Raw genomic sequence first — 13,124 nt, forward strand, 5'->3', positions numbered from 1 at the left:
AATATATACATTCAGAATAAATCTTTTGGCAATCTATCAAGTGCAATCGACAGCTGGGATGTCAGTACTTGTTTTAAAAATATAAATTGTAATTCTTTGAAACAGTATGCATAAATATTGAAGTTTTCTTCGAAAAAACTATCAAAGTTACCCCGTTTTACGGTATATATAAAAATTACTCAAATTTTGTGTTGTTCCAGAAAAGCCTGATATTATGTGAGTCGAACTCACTTCTGTGTTACAATTTTTAAGCGTGGTTGTTTTGATTTCTTCCACTTTTCGTTTTTTGATTGCACGATGATTTTAAGGCCTTTTGGTGCGTCATCACAAAATGGCTTCTTCCAAAATCATTAACAAATTGTTATGATAGTATTGGTATTTGCAACATCGATGAAATATAACTGCTTATCACCTGATTTAATGGATAATTTATGCGAAGAAAAATGCTTCAGGTGGTATTTCAATGTTTAATCAACACTTTCAGATACAGCATTATCAATTTAGCGACAATCTACATGAGATTTATATTCTCAAAAAAAATCTCCGATTTCATGCCGCATTTCATTGCCTCACACAACTACACTTGTAAATAGAAGGTGCTTACCTTTTCGATTGTAATTCAGCGGCAAGCATTTGTGTTTTGGATCCCATATTGCGTTCACTACACTTCCACTAAACAAATCTTTTATTCACTTTCCTTAAAGGAACACATTTCCACCGGGATTTCAATATTTATAAAGTTTTATCAACCGCATCACTCAAAACTATTATGGCGATGGTTTTCACTTGTTGCGAATAGACGTCGCCACCGCACACTGAGACATGCCTGTGTTTATAGTCTAAAATATCCAACTTTTTTTCTGTTGTATTAATTTTCAGTGCGGAAAGGTTGGGCAAAGCAAGTTTCTAGAAACTCATACGTTGTTTGTTTTTAGATTCTCTCAAATTACAGAAACCATCTCTACGAAGCATAAAATCATACCAAGTGTTTATCAATTTGGACCACCCAAAATAATTGAAAAGCTCCACAGTGCGATGCGTCGGGATGCGTCGGGACGCGTCTATCGTGTGTGCACAATCATCGCGATCGTTGAGCGCAGTGATGTCAGAGTTGCTATTTGTAAAATCTAAATGCTATGATTTTACAAATAGCAACTGCGGATTGATCACAAAAATCATTGAAATTTTATTAAATCAGTGATCTTATGATGGTAAACTATTTGCAAAATGATAAGTTTTTATAATGTGCAGCAAATGTTCCGAAAACAAGCATATAACAATTGCTAGAAAAATCTGTCACCAATCACCTGGCAACACCGTCATCCCTTGCAAACATAAACCGTACCGATGCATAACAAAAATATGCGATAAATCCAATAAAAAACAGAGAAATTCCGTTGCCCTTCATTAAATTGTAATGTTTTCTTTTGATATGTACGATTGAACAGTTGATTTCGATTTCCAATACTCGTCAATCTACTAAATTTCCCATGTGTTTACATAAAAATATGCTTAACACAAATGTTATATTTTTTGTTTGTTTGTTTTGAAAATATGCATAATAAGGCGACACTACTACTGTTACATCAATGATGATTCTAATGATTCTTTGAGTTACACGCCGCTTCACCCTAATTTAGCTGAATATAATGCTTACGCGCTTTTGACTCAACAGATGACAGTAGTGTTACTTGAATAACGTGTCGTCGACAAAATATATGGCAAAATAAAGAGTCGATCATCTTTTTCCTTTTGGTTTGACTCTTCATAGCATCTTGACTCTTCATAGGTTTGACTCTTCATAGCATCTGTGCAGACATTTCTCTAATAACCTGGATTTTGCAACAGAAATATAATTCCCCTAAAAAGTATTGCAGAAATCATCTGAATTCCCCCAATTCTTCGAGAGTTTTTTTTTCAAGAATGTCATAACTTCTCCAAGATTTTATCCATCGATTTCCGTGGGACATCTTCCAGGATTCCCGGTCAACATAATCAAAGTTTTTTCAGGAAGTCTATCATTTTTCGAGAACTTTTTGTTGCTCCAATAGTCCGTTAAAATCCAATTTCGCCTGAATTAGCTCTTGACAGGATTCACAGCATGATAGTACGTAAGAGTTAACGTCCACTACCTTCCTGTCTCTCCTCCGCAGTGAACCCCTCTGCACGGTGACACTAGTGATCCTTTATAGAGAGATAAGCGGAATTAAAATAGAATGACAGACCAGCAATGCTGATTTTGCTCGGCGTTGAGAATAATATTCTAACACGGACATGACTTCCTTATTGCTAAAAAGCATATTTTGTTTCGTTATAGATCTTTGAGCTACATATCCAAACTAATAAACAGTCGAAAATATCAACAACTAAAAATCACATTGACAAAAATTTAAGAAAGAAAAATATTTCATTTTTTTTGCCTCATGCTAAATTACTTCTACCGAAATAATTTCAAGCGGATTACATTACTCCTCAAGAAAAGTTCAAAACAAACATAACGCATGTTCATTTGGCTCACACTTTGACAGCTCTCGCTGCTCAATTGGCTCACACTTTGACAGAAATGTCAGCTTCCGCGAATCTCTCTTATAAAGGATTACTAGGTGACACCAATGCAGTTTGCATGAAACTTCCTCGGGCAGCCTACACATGACCACAAGACCGAATCGACAGAAGTGTCGCAATCACAAATTTCGCAACTCATTACGCGTGACAAAAGAAAAAAAACTGATTCGATTATAAACAATATTGCGCACGGCACCTGTAGATACTTAAAGCTGATGTAATAAAAATTTAATCACAAATGAAAACGCGCACAGGTGGGCTGGATCAATTAACAAATGCGTCCAAACTGGTTGACGACTTAAACAGAAGAGTAATACTTGGATAAGAGTAATATTTGTATAAAATACTAGAAAAAATCCTAGAAAAAAATAGATTTATTCGAAGAACCTCTCAAGAAATTTTAGATTTCAGGAAGGAATCCACATGAACAGGTAGAGAAAATCTTGCAGGATTTCTTGAAGACCAACAAGTAGATAACTCGGTTGAAGGATTAGTGAAAAATATCAGGAGGAAATTCTAGGATAGTTTTGAAAAAAAAAAATCAAAGTAATACCTGAGGAAATTACTGGAGGTAGTAGCATTGGAAATTTTTCGAATTTCCTGGAGCAAATTCTTGGATATTTTGGAAGTGAGCCCATAAATTTAATTATAAAATGAGTCACTGCGAGGGGCCTTCCTTAGCCGAGTGGTTAGAGTTCGCGGCTACAAAGCAAAGCCATGCTGATGGTGTCAGAGTTCCATTCCCGGTCGGTCCAGGATCTTTTCATAATGGAAATTTCCATGACTTCCCTGGGCATAGAGTATCATCGTAACTACCACACGATGTACGAATGCAAAAATGGCAATTTAGGTAAAGAAAGCTCTCAGTTAATAACTGTGGAAGTGCTCATTGAACACTACGCTGAGAAGCCGGCTCAGTCCCAGTGGGGACGTTAATGCCATGAAGAAGAAGAAGAAGATGAGTCACTGAATCGATCAAAGTATGAGCATGAGCATGATTGACCGCCCGCAGATGCTACTCCGTTATTGCAAGAACAGCTGTACTTACACAGGAACCCAGTGGACCACGTATCGTATAAGAATGTGCATCGAAAATCACATATTCAGAATCGCACAAGATGCCAAATTACACGTTATCAATCTCAACAAAAGTTGTATATAAATCCCCAATGCGATTCATAAACGACAATCTGTGTGCAACATAGAATCGCGTTAAGTTGTATAAACTGACAGATCATATATCATTCCAGATAGCATCATATGAAATCGCAATAACAAAAATTGCCTCCCAAACTGGGTATCTGCTGACTATGGGCCTCAAAGAATAACAGAGCAAGTGTTACTGCACGGGTAAAAATCGGATCCCGAAATCATAAAAAAAGACTCATGATTTCTGGAGCCTAGGGTATTTCCAGTTTATGAAAATACACCATGATTCGAAAGCATGATATCATGATTCGGTGCACCCGTAACGCAGTCAGTGCGTTATACTTTTGGCAGAATCATAAAGCTAAATCATGATGTTGGGATTTGGAATCATAATTTCCGGTGCGCATCTTTATGATTCTGGTCGGGTTTGCAAGCGCCATAAAGCTAAATCATATATTTAGGCTTTAGAATCATGATTCCAGGTGCGCATGGTTTATGATTCCGGTCGTTTTTTACAGGATCATGCAGCTAAATCATGCCATTGGGATCCCAAATCATGATTTCTGGTGCGCATCGTTTATGATTATCATTATATTTTCGGACCATAAAGTGAAATCATGGTACTGGGATTTGGAATCATGATTTTGGGTGCGCATCATTTATGATTCTGGTTGAATTTGTTGGCACCATAAAACCAAATTACGTTTTTGAAATTTGGAATCATGATTTTTGGTGTGCATTGCTAATGACTCTGAGGAGGATGTAACGACAAAATTGCGTTGATACTTTCATTTATTGTAAAGAACTACTGTAGTGTGAAAGACAGAATAATATTTTAACTATTATTGTGCGTAAAGTTGACTTTTCATGTTTGATGATTTGTAGATAATATTGTATTATTTTCTTGTTTATTGAAATGATGAAGATTTGTTCTTTGGTAAATGCTACTACACATAGAGTACCTACATACACTCCCGGTCAAAAGTTTGGGGTCACCCCCTGAAAGACATATATAAGTTTTATGGTGATATCTCTGCGAATTTTCATCCGATTTCAAATCCTTTAGGCTCATCTGAAAGATAAAGAATTAAACTTTGTACATAGTTTGCAGATAATAATTTTTACATATGGTCGGTGTTAAGTCAGAGTGAACTAGGCGATATTTTGGACAGGTGTAGACAAGCCAACAATTTTGACAACTCTGAACTTTTCGATGCTATTTTGTTAGAGATGTTTTATTACATAAAAGAACTATGGTATTTCAGAAAATAAAGCGTTTGATGTGATATCCCAAGTGCCTGAATGACATTTTTCTAAAATCATTGAAAAATACATGGTCCGGTCTGACTGGACATCGACCATATAGTGTATGGAAAAATGACCCAAAATTTTGATATTTTCAATTGCGCCTACCAAATTTTGAGATGAAGGTTGTAATAGAAGCAGTTCTATACCCTCTCAGCCACTTATAAGAGATCATGGCGGAAAAATCGAGGAAAAAAGGTATTCCAAAAAATATCAACTGATGTCATTGATAAAATTTTTGGGTCACCCCTTAGTATGGTGCAATCCTTAAGTTTTGAGTCTCTTTCATAAAAAATGTAACAATTTTTCGTTCATATCTCTATCATTTTTTTTCAAAATTATATTTCTACACTGCTGGTGAAGGATAATGAATAGTACTCATTATAAGTCTTACGAAAATGAACTCAAACTTTTATGGACTGCTTCATACTAAGGGGTGACCCAACACTTTTGGTCGATGACCAAAATGACTTTTGTGTCAATTTTTCATATATTAAATGTAAAAAAAATATTGCCTGCCAACTATGTACAAAATTAGTTTCATTCCTTATCTTTCAAATGAGCTTAAAAGATTTGAAATCGGATGTAAATTCGCAGAGATATGACCATAAAACTTTTACATGTTTTTCAAGAGGTGACCCCAAACTTTTGACTAGAAGTGTATGGTACTAAATTTAAGAAGTTACCTGTCATTTTAGTACCTTTAGAAGTTGCTTGTAGTATTCCTAACTGGTAATATCAGCTATTAGTAACTACATATGGATTAGCTAGAGCAGGGGTTCCCAAACTTTTTGTAATCACGGCGCCCTTTGACATTTTTTATCAGAAGCACGGCGCACTATTATCATTTTATACAAAAATATGAATATTTTCGACAAAGTTTCTGCCAGACTTTTCATACTAGAACAAAATTTACTTTTGCAAAAAGTACGTTCTTTGATAATTCAATAAAATTATTGATATGAAAAACAATTGCACATTTTTTTTTACAAAAATAGGAATCTGCAAAAAATATTAAATTATATTTTGAACTATCACAGTTTTTGGTGTTTCTGGATCCTGTAGTGAACTTTAAATTCTTGCTAAATTTGCGCCGCTTGTATTGAAAAAGCATAAAAATAGAAAAAAAAAACAACAAATTTTGATCGAAGCAGGATTTAAAAAAAATCGTCAAAGGATTCCTTTCAATTCGAGGCTATAAAAATGTCTTTACATTTGCGTAAGATTTTAACATGGTTAACATTTTTGCATCAGAATAAGAAATAAGAAAAGTTAAATTGTTTCTCCCAGTGTTGTGAAACCCCCTTCTCGATATAACTAAGCGACTTAAATTTTGATAAGGAGAATAAAAATTATAGCATTTTCCAGGTTAGTTTACTTTTTGACATATGATCGCAGAAATGAGCCAGCCTAGGGCTGCAATTCTCTTAAACAATTAATAACATAAGTTCTTCCGTTTCTATGAAAATGTGTAGTATAACACAGGTAAACAGAGGAAGAGCAAGCAAGCAAGATGAAAAAATCATAGTGGAGCTTTTAACAACACAATGTAACTCCATCCAGCCTGAAGATCTTGTTTGTTACTGAGATCCCTACCAGCAAGGTTGTGACTATAGCGTAATAACAATTTGATATCATTTATAGAGGATGTTGTTTCAGAACTTCATCAATACATAAACTCTGAGAAAGTTCTAACTAATCCTACAGAAAACTCTATTACAGTAGACGTTCGGTCGGTGCAAACGGTTTAACTGCAATGCTTTTTAACTGCAAGTCCGGTAACTGCAACAATTCTCCAGTTATCGCACCACCAAACGTCAAAATGGTGCGCCATGTTAGCCCCTGTTAGCCCAAATGAACAGTCGAATGAATTTCACGTTCATTTTACGTCAGTTGATGGGTTGTTGACGTTTGTCAGTCGTTGCAGTTATCGAATTCCGTTCGCTAAGTGAAACGTAAACATGTTGCAGTTACCGAACGTCTACTGTATATACCTTTACAATGTTTGTCAACATAAATTTGGAACATGGAATTTGAAAAACTTTGAACCTAGATATTATTTTTTTTTTTTTTGAACTGGTGAGCGATATCTCAAAGCTATCTTAATGTTTTCACTCCCAAAAAGTTGCATTCAACTTTTGTGGCGAGCAGCTTAATTGTCTTCTTTGTTCGATTTTCGTATTCAACTTTCGTCTGATGCTTTCGATCAATGTAATACAATTATAACATAAGTTGAGAAGATTTGCCAGGCCTTACTTTTAATCGGCCCACGGCGCCCCAGGGCGCCGCGGCGCACAGTTTGGGAAGCACTGAGCTAGAGGTTTTGTCTGTCATTTTTTGCAGACTAAACTACTGTGTGACGGTCTGATTAAGGACATGGTTTGTGAAATCTAAAAATGGCTATCACAATGGCCGCCTCTCATTCTGCTGTAATTCCCATGATCATAAATCTGATCATCCAGCAGGTCTATGAAGCTGAAAATATAACTCGTTGCTCGCTCACTCGCAGTAAACATTGTGGTACATTTTCAGATTGAGGCAGATTTTCAGATTGGTGCTCGAGAAAACGCGAGGCAAAATGCATAGTTTTGAAAGTAAACGCACTGCACCTTCACCTTAAGCTATTTGTGAGTACAACATTTATTTAAAACATATTTTGGGGTTTTGAGTTTAATTCATTTATTCTATTCTTTTCACTTGAAAAAAGATTATTTTAAGAAAAAAAAAACGATCTTCCAGTTTAATTATCTATACCTTTTAGCAAATCACGTGTGCTCTTCGGGAGCTCAATAATGGACGCCGGGATTTTGAACAGGTATGACTGAACAAAGAGCCACAGCGGTTTGCAGTCCGGAGTATAACGCAAATTTAGCACATAAGTGATATGCATACAAATGCATACAGCATGCACAATATTATCTGCGATATACTCCGCGCCGCCAAAAATAACCATCGTTGCTTTTGTTGAGTTGCTCGTGCCCACTGCGACAATTTGAGGTTGAAGCGATGATTCCCCAAATTTTTCGCGGAGATGGTTCAGTCGCCGCTCGATCCTCCCTTCTATATCACCTGCGTTCTGTATAAAAAAAGAAAAAGTAAATACGAAATTAAATAATAAAGCATAAAACTATACTCAAAGACAACTTTGTTATGAAGTGCAGCTATAAATTATGTGGTACAATTGATATAATTGTGTTCTCACGAACACTAAGTTGAAGAGGCAGGCGAAGTTCCAGTGGGGACGTTTGTGACAGAAAGAAGAAGAAGAAGAAGAATGTGTAACATCCAGAATATGCAGATGGTCGATTAACTACATTTATTAGGGCTTCTGTCACTATGAATACAAGGTATAGTTTTATTTGAAGCAAGTAAAATTATATTCTTTTTCTTCTTACTGGCTCGACGTTCCTTACTGGTACTTGGCCTGCCTCTTCAACTTGTGTAGAGAGTACTTTTACAGTAGTAGAGCACTTTAACATGTATCAATTGATCGGCTTTATTTGCCTGCCTTTGCATGATTTGTACATTGTGTGGCAAGCACAATAATACTCTATGCCCAGGGAGTCGAGAAAATTTCCCGACCGGACCGGGAATCGAACCCGCCGTCTCCGGATTGGCGATCCAAAGCCTTAACCACTAGGCTAACTGGAGACCCAAGTAAAATTATATTACACTTAATCATTATCTTTATACAACAAACGGACTAATTCTCTTTGAGTGGTGCTCAGCTTGTCCAAAGGTAAATATAGAAACATTTAGAATCAATCAAGTGATTCATTTAGAAGAATTCCAGAGGGAGGAGGGGCTCCAAACTACCTTTAAAACCTTCCCCGTCCCCAAAAACCCCTATATGCAAATTTTCACGCCGATCGGTCCAGTAGTTTCCGAGTCTATAGCGGCCGGACAGACAGACAGACAGACAGAAACAGAAATTCATTTTTATATATATAGATATTGTTCAAACAATACAACTGTTTTTCTCTGGAAGTACAACTTTCATTCCGTGTAAACTTCTACTCTCCAAAGAATAACAAGGATATTAGACTCAGAAGTATATTTTTATAATGAAGCAAAAGAAACCATACTTACTCAATGTTTCTCATTACATATTAGCTTTGAATGGAAATTGCCTTTCGACCATCGGGTAGGTTATGAAGATGGGACGGAGGATTACTTATATCCTCAATGCAACATTTCCCAACATCGTAATCTTCCGGGTCCACTATAAACGAATCTAGATGCTCGTCGAACAGATGGTTTCGGTATATATGGACAATGAAGGTAATGGCGCCATCGCTTTCAATAATATGTCGCACTTCGTTGAAGACGTAGCTTTGAGGTTTGGTAATCAATCTGCCTTGATTGTTGTTTTTCCTAACATAACATGTCGTAATACTTGAACAATGATGTTCTCGTCTCCGGAAATTAGTTCATATGGAAACGGTATACAGCCAAGCTTGATGAGCTACCTTAGTAACATAAGTTCCTTCCCGAGACGACTGTGGAGATGCTGTGCCAAAATCGAACAGTTATGTTGCCCAATTCTAACCGTGTAAAAATCGAACAACAAAATTGCTAAAATATAACCGTGTAAAATTCGAGCAGTGCCTAAAATGAACCGTACCAGAATCGAACGAACACTGTATATGCTTATGCTTATGCCTATGCTATTACTTTTTAACTAAAATTTTTATTTCTCCTCAACTTCATCTTCACCTCAGTATCTCACCAACTTCTTTTTTCCATTCCCGTTTCACCAGCTTATTTTCTAACTCACTTTCTCAACTCAAGAATGTGCGTTGATAAGATAGTAAGTTGTGGGTAAAATGAGTTGGTTAAAAAATAATTTTGTAAGAATGTGAGTTGGCAAGATAGTAAGTTGAAGAGAAAATTAGTTGGTAAAAAGTGAGTTGGTGAAAGTTGGTGGTGGAAAGTGAGTCAATAAGAAAGTAAATTGATGAAAATACGTGTTGGTGAGAAAATAAACTAGTATGTTGGTGAATTGGTACGAAGGTGAGCTTATAGGAAAGAGTGTGGATTGGTTACAATATGAGTTGGCGAGAAGATGAGTTTATGAGAAAGTGAATTGGTGAAAAAATGAGATTGAAAAGTGAGTTAGAAATCACCTTAGTCTTACCCAATTTAACTTCTTACAAACTTACCTTCGAACCAATGACCTTTCTCATTAAATCTCTTTCTCACTACCTCATTTTCGCACCAACTTACTTTCTCGTCAACTTATTTATCACCAACTCATTTTCTCATCAACTTACTTTGTAACAACTCACTTTATTATCAACTCATTTTCTCACAAACTCACTTTCTTCCCAACTCATTTTTCATCAACTGACTTGAACTCATATTCTCATTAACTCATATTTTTCTAACTCGCAATCTCCATAACTCATATTCCCACTAACTTTCTCACGAACTCACTTTCTTATTAACTTGCTTTCTTAAGAACTCACTTTCTCATCAACTCAATTTTTCACCAACATATTGTTTTACAATCTCACTTTCTCATCAACATATTTCCCACCAACCAATTTACTTTCTTACTAACGTACTTTCTCCCTGAATTTTACACAAACTCATTTTCTCACTAACTCACCCAATTACCCATATTCTCACTAAGTCCCTCACTTAATCATTTTCTCACCAACTTTCTAATTCGTTTAATAACTCACCTCTGTTCTGTGAACTGATTGGCTAAGACAGAGAACTGCATTCAACTTTTTAACGATGTTTTTTCTACTTCGGCTCCATTATGCTTCCGAACTTCTGTGCCTTTCGATAAAATACTATGTTTGAGTTATTATAAACGATGTTTTTTTTTTCAAATATCTTGAATGGGATGCAATGTACAGTTCACCTGTCAGTCGTATCAAGCATTCAAATTCTTTATATTAGATTGTTTTTGTGTAATGTATTGCCTGTATCTGCAAAACAGTTCCATATGAAAAAAGTTGCCATTGACAAAATCGTTATCAAAGTTTCAAACTACATAATTCATGCAAATGTTTGAAAAATCACTTATAATTAGCCAATATACAACATGGACCCGATTTTGTCAGCTCCATTTTGCGTCAATCTTTATGCTGTCATCATTTTACAAATGAAAATTTTCCAAATCTTTTTGGTTCATCATCAAACTGCTTTCGAAAACTAAAAAAAAGAGCGATAAAAAGTTGAAAAATATGTTTAAATTTTAAAGGAGAGCAAACATGTCCTCCAAACAGGAGCTGACAAAATTGGGTCAATAATGTATGTACGATAATAAAGTTACAGTTACAATGAAGTTAGAATATTATAATAAATTATAGAAAAATAGAATGACCTCGAAAGCAGATCCTTATGATGATTCCTGGTCAGTTCAATTCCATCATGGGGCTGATATGCAGTTACTTTGGGTCTCCAGGTAGCGTAGTGGTTAAGGCTTTGGATCGCCATTCCGGAGACGACGGGTTCGATTCCCGATCCGGTCGAGGAAGAATTTTTCTCGACACCCTGGGCATAGATTATCATTGTGCTTGCCACACAATGTACAATAATTATTCGTGCAATGGCAGGCAAAGAAATCTCTTCAATTAATTACTATGAAGTGCTAAAGGAACACTGAGTTAAAGAGGCAGGCCAAATTTTAGTAGGAACGTCGAGACAGAAAGAAAGAGTCAAAAACTAACATGGGACAATTATGTGTGGAGCGGCAGATTGAATGTCTGCCTGATAAAAATATTTAAATTTCTATTATTTGTTGCTAGACAACAGAGATTGTGTTGAAAACTACAGTAGTGCTTACGTCGACTATATGATTATGGACAGGATAGTAGGAGTGGGAATGGGGCACCCAAAACAGCAATGGAAATGGAAGCTAATTACGAATTAGAAGGCGGTGGAAAGTGGTCAGCATTTGATTTCCATTGCAGATGCAAAAATAGATTCATTTTGTAACACTTACCGGTAGTTGTGGGGGAAGTCGGAACGGGAACACCTACTGGGCGGAACCAGCCAAGGCTGAAAACGAATCGTCCGGAACGGCAACAAAATCGGGAGCTTATTACGGAAGAGAAGACGGTGAAAAATGGTCAATATTTGATTTCGATTAGAGGAGCAAAAATACATTAATTTTGTATCACTTACCGGTAGTTGGTAGGGCGGAGCTGGTCACTCAATGCGGAGCCGGAACGGATGCACCTATTGGACGGCAACAGCCGCGGCCGGAATGGCGACAGTGGCACTGGGACAATAAAACGGCTAAAAAGAGAAGACGGTGGAAAATGGTCAAAATGGATTTCGATTACAGGCGCAAAAATGGATTAATTTTGTATCACTTACCGGTAGTTAGTAGAGCGGAGCCGGAAGAATTTTCCCTCAATGCGGAGCCGGAACGGGTACACAGGAGCCGGAACGGGCAACAGCCACGGCAGGAAAGGAACAGAATGAAACGGCTAAACAGAGAAGACGGTGGAAAATTGTCAGCATTTGTATTGAATTGCATGCGTTTTTTTTTCACTTACCGGTAGTTCTGCAGAGCCGGAATAGCTCGATATCAACGGAGCAGGAACGGAATAGTAGAGCAGGAACGACAGTAGAGCAACAGCGGCGCAGGAAACCGGCAATAAAAGTGAACTTTTTTTTAAAAAAAAGGGCAACTTTTCCGTGAATGCGCAGCCAACTATGCTTTGCACAAGCTTTGCTAAACACGTTTTGACAGGTGCACCGTGTGCGTAACGCTTTTCATGGTCATGATTTGGAGCTCATGAAAATGGTTGCTCTGAATCATGATAGTGGTAGCTCAGCTTCAAAAATCATGAGTCTGAATCATGATTTCGTCCCAAGAGCAATTTATAATTTTCATGATTCGTAAATCATGATAATGGGATCAGATTTTTTCCCGTGTGTACATTGAACATGCATTCTTCTTCTTCTTCTTCTTAGCATTAACGTCCTCACTGGAACAGAGCCTGCTTCTCAGCTTAGTATTCTTATGAGCACTTCCACAGTTATTAACTGAGAGCTTTCTTTGCCAATGTTGCCATTTTTGCATTCGTATATCGTGTGGCAGGTGCGATTATACTCTATGTCCAGGGAAGTCAAGGGAATTT

General features: G+C 36.7%; 1 long non-coding RNA gene across 1 annotated transcript; it reads right to left on the reverse strand.

Annotated features, from left to right (window-relative positions):
• Nucleotides 1–7,563: 7,563 nt before the first annotated feature.
• On the reverse strand, nucleotides 7,564–12,913 carry LOC110675960. Its single transcript, XR_002499953.1, has 5 exons — nucleotides 12,537–12,913; nucleotides 12,355–12,467; nucleotides 12,160–12,273; nucleotides 11,978–12,072; nucleotides 7,564–8,095 (listed from the first exon to the last, which is right to left on the reverse strand). It is a non-coding gene; the product is annotated as an uncharacterized LOC110675960 (long non-coding RNA).
• Nucleotides 12,914–13,124: the final 211 nt, after the last annotated feature.

This window comes from Aedes aegypti, chromosome 2 (genome assembly GCF_002204515.2).
Source record: "Aedes aegypti strain LVP_AGWG chromosome 2, AaegL5.0 Primary Assembly, whole genome shotgun sequence".
Classification (NCBI taxonomy): domain Eukaryota; kingdom Metazoa; phylum Arthropoda; class Insecta; order Diptera; family Culicidae; genus Aedes; species Aedes aegypti.